The 8,238-nt window shown below is 40.4% G+C and overlaps 1 long non-coding RNA gene across 4 annotated transcripts in view; it reads left to right on the plus strand.

Annotated features, from left to right (window-relative positions):
* Window positions 1-8,238, plus strand: part of LOC135112255 (uncharacterized) — a 100,169-nt gene that overhangs the window by 21,979 nt on the left and 69,952 nt on the right. For 2 of the 4 annotated variants that reach the window (XR_010274227.1, XR_010274228.1), the window contains exon 2: window positions 1,187-1,270. The exons of the other annotated variants lie outside the window; for them this stretch is intronic. This is a non-coding gene — a long non-coding RNA (uncharacterized LOC135112255). The remainder of the gene's footprint in view (window positions 1-1,186; window positions 1,271-8,238) is intronic. 4 annotated transcript variants of the gene reach the window in all.

An 8,238-nucleotide genomic window follows, 5' to 3' on the forward strand; every position in this document is an offset into this window, starting at 1 on the left:
TCTCTGTGCAATTAGGATTTATGGCCAAGTTCAGGCAAGCTTAGCACACTCTGGTCAGGTCCCATTATACTTCTGGAATGTAAAGCTGGCAGGATTTTGCAACTTTTCAAAGATGAGAAGGAAAAAGTCACACTTAAAAAAGCTACAATCTATGATACTTTGTGGAAAATATGAGGTTTTGGTTACATTATGAAACTGTAATTCTTGGGTGTATTATCTTTTGTATCCTCCACACTCACGGATCTAACCCAGCTCACGTTGGTCAGTGCTCTTGTCATCTGAAGTTTAGTGATACTATTTTGGTATATTATTATTTTTTTTTTTTTTTGTTTCTGGTCCATCTAAAATTCAAGTATTTACACCAAATGTTTTCCTTCTCCAACCTTAAACTCAAGTTTACAGAGCACAGGTGCCTCTATATATGAATTTAACTTTTTTTTTATTTCTCTCATTAAAAACCACTAATGTAATTAAATAAATTGTGCTTATAAAAAGACTGGTGTGTCTCAGCAAGGTACACCCCATCCTGGTGGCCAGTGTGAGGGTGCTTACCTCTTTTCCCAAATTTGTTAACTTAGGTGCACTATTTCCACACTACCTATCTTTTCAGGATCCAATAATTTTCATGTAATGGTATTACAACTCAAACATAAATGGAAAATACTATATTCTGAACTCAATACTATTTAGTTTCATCCTGGCCAGTGTGGACGTTACACTTTTACAAGTGACCTTTATAACACATCTGAAGAGAGGCCACTGAGCACTCTTTGCCTAATTCCTCCAGTGACTTTGCCCTTTTCTAGATACTCAGGATGTAGGTAAGAGGAAATGAGAGTAAATGTGAGGTGGACGTGTCATGCTCAAGTATTGTGAAAGACAGCTCAGGAACTATGGAGGTAAGTTGACTTGGCAGTGCATCAGTGAGGCAGGAGGACATGTGTGAGGCTGGCGGTATGCCAGTGTGGAGCATGGGGAGGAGAAAAGAATGAGCGAGGGAAGCATGATGGATATTTTGAGGCAGGCGGCATCTAGTGTGCCAACAGGAAGACTAAAGATGACGTGGAATGAGATCCTGAGAAAGGAAGTACAAAGCAGACAATTTAACAAACACAACCATCCACACTGGCAAGCTGCCATCAGGTGACTAAGACTGTCCAATATAATACATTATTATCTTTTTCAGAGATGGCAGGCCTAATAATGACCTGTAGCACAAAGGAACCAGCAGGTGAACCAGCAGCTGTACAAGTGAAACAACTTAGTAGAGGTAGGGATGTAACCAGCCCTTTTAGCAATACTGTGTTGATGGCCACACATCACTCTAATTTAGGAGCTTTCTGAAAGTCAGTTAACTTACACGGACCTTCACTTTATGAAAGGGGGAGATTTATTTGACAGTTTTTTTTTTCTAGCAACTACACCAAGGATTATCATATTCAAAGTTTATTGTATTATAAATCTATACCTATATAATGTACTGGTAACACCTCCATATAACAATGGTATTCTAAATATGATACACTATATAAGTTTACGTACTCTTATGATGCTACTTTACTTATCTGTAGCACACATATTCCTCTCCATCATCTCGCCTGGCCCTTGAAAGCCTGATTCACGACCCATTCACGAGACAACTAACCGAGGGGCAGTCACATGCTATCTTGTCTGAGCAATGGCATGGGATGTGTTAGACGTGAAATGCGTCGGTCATTCATTCTACAAATACCAAAACCCTCAAAGGAGGACACGACTGACCAGGCGAGAAACAAAGTAAGCCGGCCATTACGAGTCCACAAGTTCACCATCAAAACACATATCTTATTTAAGCCAAGACGCCCATTTTTCCTTAATACAACACCCTCGCACGTTAGTTGCAGTCTCTGGCCGCACTTAAATTACTAGCACACAACACAACACGCCGTAGCGGAGGCACGAGGACTAATAAAATTGAACTAACATCGGTGTCAGTGATCTTGAATTCTTGTGTTCGAATATGAAGCTTGATCTTGACTTTGGTATTACAAAACTAAGTTGGATGGCACATAATAACTTAGCTTTTTATAAAGTCTATATATAAACATAAATAACGTTCACTAATCATAAGATAGTGACACTAACAGCAACTTAGTCCTTTACTTAAGATAATATTTAAGGAAGTTAATTGTAACTCGTTCGGATAGCGAGTCCCTTTTCTTGTCGAGCTGTCTACCCATAAAAGCTTTAGTTAGGTAACATTTTTTTTCACATTGTTAGCAAATAAGAAAAGATTATTGTTATTGAAATCTATCACACAATAAACCAAATTTGTTTTTCTGAATTGTCAATATTTGATAATTAAGTCAACGTTTTAACATAGGCTTGTCTCCTTTCAAGTCCCCGTTTCTCCATCCCAAGAAAGTTACTTCTGTTTTACGTAACTCAAATTTCCGTCGCTCTAGTCACGTTTCATCTGTTCCAGGAAACTTCCAGACGGAAAGCCACCTGTTTTATTTATCTTTCCTCGCCGTATTTCGAGTCCATTCTCTTCTACTTTATTTACTTTGGAGAACTAAAGTAAAAAAAAAAAAAAAAATTGTTCGTGATTTTGTGACTTTTTTTTCAGTGTGTTCCAAGAAAGCATGGTAGAAAAATGGCTTGTGTTTATTTTCATAGGATAACTCTTGTTTGTTTTCTCCTCATAGTCATTCTGTCCCTATTTTGCTCTGTTTATGCTAGAAAACCATTGAGAGGAGTCTCTCTCTCTCTCTCTCTCTCTCTCTCTCTCTCTCTCTCTCTCTCTCTCTCTCTCTCTCTCTCTCTCTCTCTCTCTCTCTCTCTCTCTCTCAAAACGAAAGAATTCCTTCCTGTACGAGAGATCACAGGTTTTTCTTTTTATTATCTGTGTGTGTGTGTGTGTGTGTGTGTGTGTGTGTGTGTGTGTGTGTGCGAATTTTCTTGGATTTTTATCCCCCCGTACAAGTTTTTTCCATTCCACTTTTTCCCAAAAGTTTCCCCCTGAAGCAGCAGTCTTCCCTTCCCCTCCTCCATAGGTGCACATGTTCCCCTCACTTTCACTCCATCTGAGAAAATAAAGCCAGAATATTGTGCCCTGATCCTCCTCCCCTGTGCATGTGTGTGCGTGTGTGCGTGTGTGGAAAACTGCTTACTTTTGACGTACTTTAGAGAGAGAGAGAGAGAGAGAGAGAGAGAGAGAGAGAGAGAGAGAGAGAGCGGAGGGAGGGCGTTCTTTCTGTATCATCCACGGAGTATGACGTGATCTAAAAAAAAAAAAAAAACAAATACAGACGTGCTGAAAACAATTAAAACAAGGAAACTGACATAAAAGAGATATTTTACTCTTTTCTCTGTCTCTTGGTCTCTTCATCCCTTCCCTCTACATCCATTACTCTCTCTCTCTCTCTCTCTCTCTGTCTCTCTCTCTCTCTGGTTATTCTTGTTTTTGTGTTCGTTTTTGAGGGGCATCCGGATTCGTTGTCTCTGCGGTGAAGCTTCGGTACTGTTCGAGCAGATGAATCCCCGCGTTTCGAATACGTTCCGAACTCAGTGACCCGTGGCTCCCCGAGAGATAGGATATTTTCAGCTCCATACCGTTCATTCCGGCAGAGTTAGCGCATTTCCTTGTTTCCTTCCTTGCTTCCTGACACTGCCTTCATTTCTCCTCCTCCTCTTCCTCTTCCTTCTCATTCTCCTTCTTTATTTCCTTTTAGTATCGATATTTCTTTGAGATTTCTCGTGCGTCAGATGAAAGTAAATAGAGGAAGAGAGGAAGGGAAGGAATACGTAAAGATTTTAATAAGAAAGAAAGATGAGAAAAGTTAAAATAAGAAATGGGATAGTAAATGAGACAGGAAGAGGAAGAAGGAAGGAAGGAAGGAAGGAAGGAAGGAAGTTGAAAGAGGAGGAAAGGCAGGGGATGAATGGATGTGGACTCGTGTATGCGGAAGACGAAGGAGAAAAGGAGGAGGAAACGGAGGAGGAGGAGGAGGAGGAGAAGGAGGAGGAGGAACAAAGGAAAGAATGTCATGTGATACTTTTTTCTTTTCTCCTCCTATTTATTTTCCTCCTTGTCCTCTTCTACCTCCTGCTCTTGTTTCTTCTCTTTTTTTCTTTTCCATTTCTTCATCTTCCTTTTCCTCGACCACCAATCCTCATTCATTTATATCTGCGTTTCCTATCCTCCTCCTCCTCTTTCATTCTCTACTCCCTTACATCCTTCCTTCTTTCCTTCTTTCCCCTTCCTACTTCTCATTTTACCCGCTGTTTCACTCGCATTTCTAATTTTAACTTTTCTCATCCTTTTCATTATCATAACCCATATCTATTCCAGTATTTTCTCTCCTTATTTGCCTTCTAACAAACGCACGAGGTAACACAGGAGGAGGAAACTTAAGGAGAACTTGTCTCTGGTCCTTCTATCTCTTGCCAAAAATCCTCACCCTTTAGCATTCTCAGGAAATACACAAGTTGAGGCTGATTCTTTGAAAATGGAAATGTGCAGAATCAGCACCTTCGTTGTCGTGTTTTTTTTTTTTCTCTCTCTCTTTTTCTTTTCGTTTTTTTTCATTTTCTAGATGCGGAGGAGAGATGAAATGTTGCGTGCGTATCCAGTCAACTTAAGAATCTGCGTCTGTCTCTATTTACTTTTTATTTTTCCTTCTTATTTCGTTTTTTTTTTTCGGTTATTATCTTGCAAGAGTTTAATTGTTTTTATTTTTCCTCTTTTTTTTCGAGATGGAAGGAGAAATGAAATGTTGTGTGTGTATCCAGGCAACTTTAGAATCTCTCCTCTTTCTATGGGTATTTTTTATTTTATTTATCTATTTATTTATTTTTTTTGTGGGGGGGTTAGTTTTTGTTTTGTTTTTCGGTTATTAACTTGCAAGGGTTTGTTTCCTCGTCAAGAATGAAGGGGGTCGTTTAGTATACAAATGTTAGGTGTAGTTTCACTCTATTTTGTTTAACTTTATGATGCAAGCGTTGAAAATTTCTGTTCTGTGCAACTGCTTGAGGCTAGAGCCTGAGTTTCCTCCGCTACTCGTGTCTCCTCTATTGGTATGTTCAGGATAATGTTTACTTGTTTACATTTTCACTCTCTGCCTTGACTCGCCTCTACGAAGACCGAAATAGTTGTAACTTCACGGTAATAGGTTAATCTCGCTTTTCTTCAGGTTTCACTTATGTTTTCGCATTTTCGGAATAACGTTGAGGCATCTCTCTCTCTCTCTCTCTCTCTCTCTCTCTCTCTCTCTCTCTCTCTCTCTCTCTGGGAATTCCGTCTCATGTATATATACTCGTATTCGTAGATTCTCAACCATTTCACTTTGATTTCACCTCTTTCCAAATTCTAGCTTATTGTTATGAAAATTACATGCAGACAGACAGAGCGAGCGCTCATAGTAATGTAAAGAAATGAAACCGGCGGTTGTTTGATGGCAGGAGTGTGGTTATCATAGGAAAACACAAGTCAAGCCAGTATTTGTTTGCCGACGTAAGGTTATCGTAGGAAATATGTCAATGTTTGTTTGAAACTCAGCATGACGTTATTACAAGGCAGCCTGGCCAGCGATTGTTTAAAGCTGGCGTGACATTATCATAGGGAAATATAAGAGAAGCCAATGTTTGTTTGTCAAGGTAATTTTATCGTAGGAAAATAGAAGAAAATCAACGTCTGGAACTGAGCGTAACGTTATTAAAAGACGTGAGTAGTGATTGTTAGGAACTGGTGTGACATTACCATAGGGAAATAAAGAGACCAGTGTTTGTTTAGAACCAGGAGTGTGGTCATCATAGGAAGTGTTTACAAAGTAAGTCAGTGTTCATTTAGATCTGGCCGTGACGTTATTAGAAGACAACCTAAGCAGTGACTGTTCGTAGCTGGCCTAACATTATCACAGGGATATATAAGAGAAACCAGTGTGTGTTTGGAACCGAATGTAACGTCACGATTCAGCTTCCCTATTGGTGGTTCTAGAAGACACGGGTTGTTGTAATTAATTAAAACTTGCTTAACCCTGAGGCGAGGAAGGCCGGGAACAGTAGTTATCACACAAATTCAATTCAACAAACGACGGAGGAATCTTGCTTCTTGGGCCACGAACAAACTTCTGAGGGAGGCGCGGCGGTTCCTGGCGTGTTTCATTAACAGAGAACATGTTCATCTTGTTGAAATGTAACTAAGGTTGGTAACTGATTAGTTAATGGGCTGTGTAACTGTCTGACCAAGTAAATAATTAAATGGCTAATGAACTGATTGACTGACTGACTGGCTAGCTGACAAACCAATCATCTAACTAGGTAATTTAACCTAACTATAACTAACCAACAAACTAACATTACTACACTATTAAAAGGAGAAGCAGTCTTGAGAACCCGACTAAACATCTTTGTGGCCTTCGAAAATAGTCAGGATCAGAGAAGAAAACCTATCTGAATACAGGCCTAGGTTTTGTGCTAAAAATTCTCTCTCTCTCTCTCTCTCTCTCTCTCTCTCTCTCTCTCTCTCTCTCTCTCTCTCTCTCTCTCTCTCTCTCTCTCTCTCTCTCTCTCTCTCTCTCTCTCTCTCTCTCTCTCTCTCTCTCTCTCTCTCTCTCTCTCTCTCTCTCTCTCTCTCTCTCTCTCTCTCTCTCTCTCTCTCTCTCTCTCTCTCTCTCTCTCTCTCTCTCTCTCTCTCTCTCTCTCTTTTCATTATTCTGTCTTCTCTCCTTTTTTCTCCTCTTCTTCTACTGATTCTTTTTTTCTCCACCTTCCTGATTCCTCATTTTCCCTTTCCTTATTCCTGCATCTTTCTTCTTCGCTCTTTCTCTCTTTTCCCCTTTATCCTTACCTGTTTCTTCCCCTTACCTCGTCTTTTACTCCTCCTATCATGTTCCTTTTCTTTACTACTTCACCTCTTCTTTTCCTTCCTTCTTTCTCATCTCCTTTCTTTCTATTTTTTCTCTCCTGCTAAACCTTTCCTTCATTTGTTTTTATTATTCCTTCTTTCCCTCTTCATTTTTCCTCCTTATCGCTTCTTTCCCCCATCTCTCATATCACATATCTTCCTACCGACTCTTCATCTTCAAAAGTTCCTCCACACCTTTCCCTTTTCCCTCTCCACTTTCCTTCCCTCACTCAAAGCCCATCACTGCCCATCCTTACCTATTACCTTCATCTCCTATCAGCCCTCCCCTCCTTCCTCATCCTCTCCTCAATTCTAACCACTCTCTTCACCGTCTTCCTTTATTTTTATCACTCTTTGTCTCTTTCTCACTTCTCTTTCTGTTCAGTTTTATTGATTTATTTTTTATTTATCCTTCCTTCACATGCTTCTTCCCATTTTTCTTGTATTTTTCTTAGTCTTATTTCTTTAACTATCTTCTTCTTTTACTTCTTTCTGTTCTTATTTTCTCTGTTTTCTCTCCATTCTACTTTCTCCAATCTGTATCTCTTCCACATTTCTCTTTCTATTTTTCTTGCTACTTTTTTTTCCCCATTCTTGCCTCCCTTACCTATAAAAGCCTGCCCATATTTCTTCTCAGTGTTCCCTTTCCAATGTGTCTTTTCTCCCCTATATCTCTTCACATTCTTTCTGTTTTCTCCTCTACATTCTACTCTTTTTCACCTCTCGATATCTTCCTTTTTTCCCCCCTCTTGCCATCTCTCCTCCCTAACATTCCATTCCCGCTTGTATGTATCTCCTCCCAACACCTGTACCTTGTTACGTCTCCCCAAGCTTCCCCGTGGTGCTTCTAACCCTGGACAACATTACAAGGAGTAGTATTAGTTAGTGTATCTTGTAATGCTTGCTGCTCTAAACGCTTCATTCTTGTTGTGTGATGTTACAGCCACGTAACGCCTCATCGCTGCTACACCATCTCGCTTTACGTCACTCACGCGTCACCACATCACGACCACAACTACAACCATTACACCACAGTTACCGCAGAAAACCAGGGGACCACTGCACCAGACTACACCACATCAGAGCACCACCACCACCATTACACACCACACAACGCCCAACTGTCACCACCACAACACAACATACCAAACCACAACACATCACATCACAACACTACCAGAACACGCCACGCCCCACTCCACTACAGCCAGCACATCACATCACCACCACCACCACCGCCACGCCCCACCCCGCCACTCTCGCTCCAGATTGAAGGGAATGCAGAGGAATTTATTACGGTTGTTATTGAAAGAGAGTAATCGAGGGGAAAATGGAGGAATGGAGTAACCATA

This window comes from Scylla paramamosain, chromosome 23 (genome assembly GCF_035594125.1).
Source record: "Scylla paramamosain isolate STU-SP2022 chromosome 23, ASM3559412v1, whole genome shotgun sequence".
NCBI classification, from domain to species: domain Eukaryota; kingdom Metazoa; phylum Arthropoda; class Malacostraca; order Decapoda; family Portunidae; genus Scylla; species Scylla paramamosain.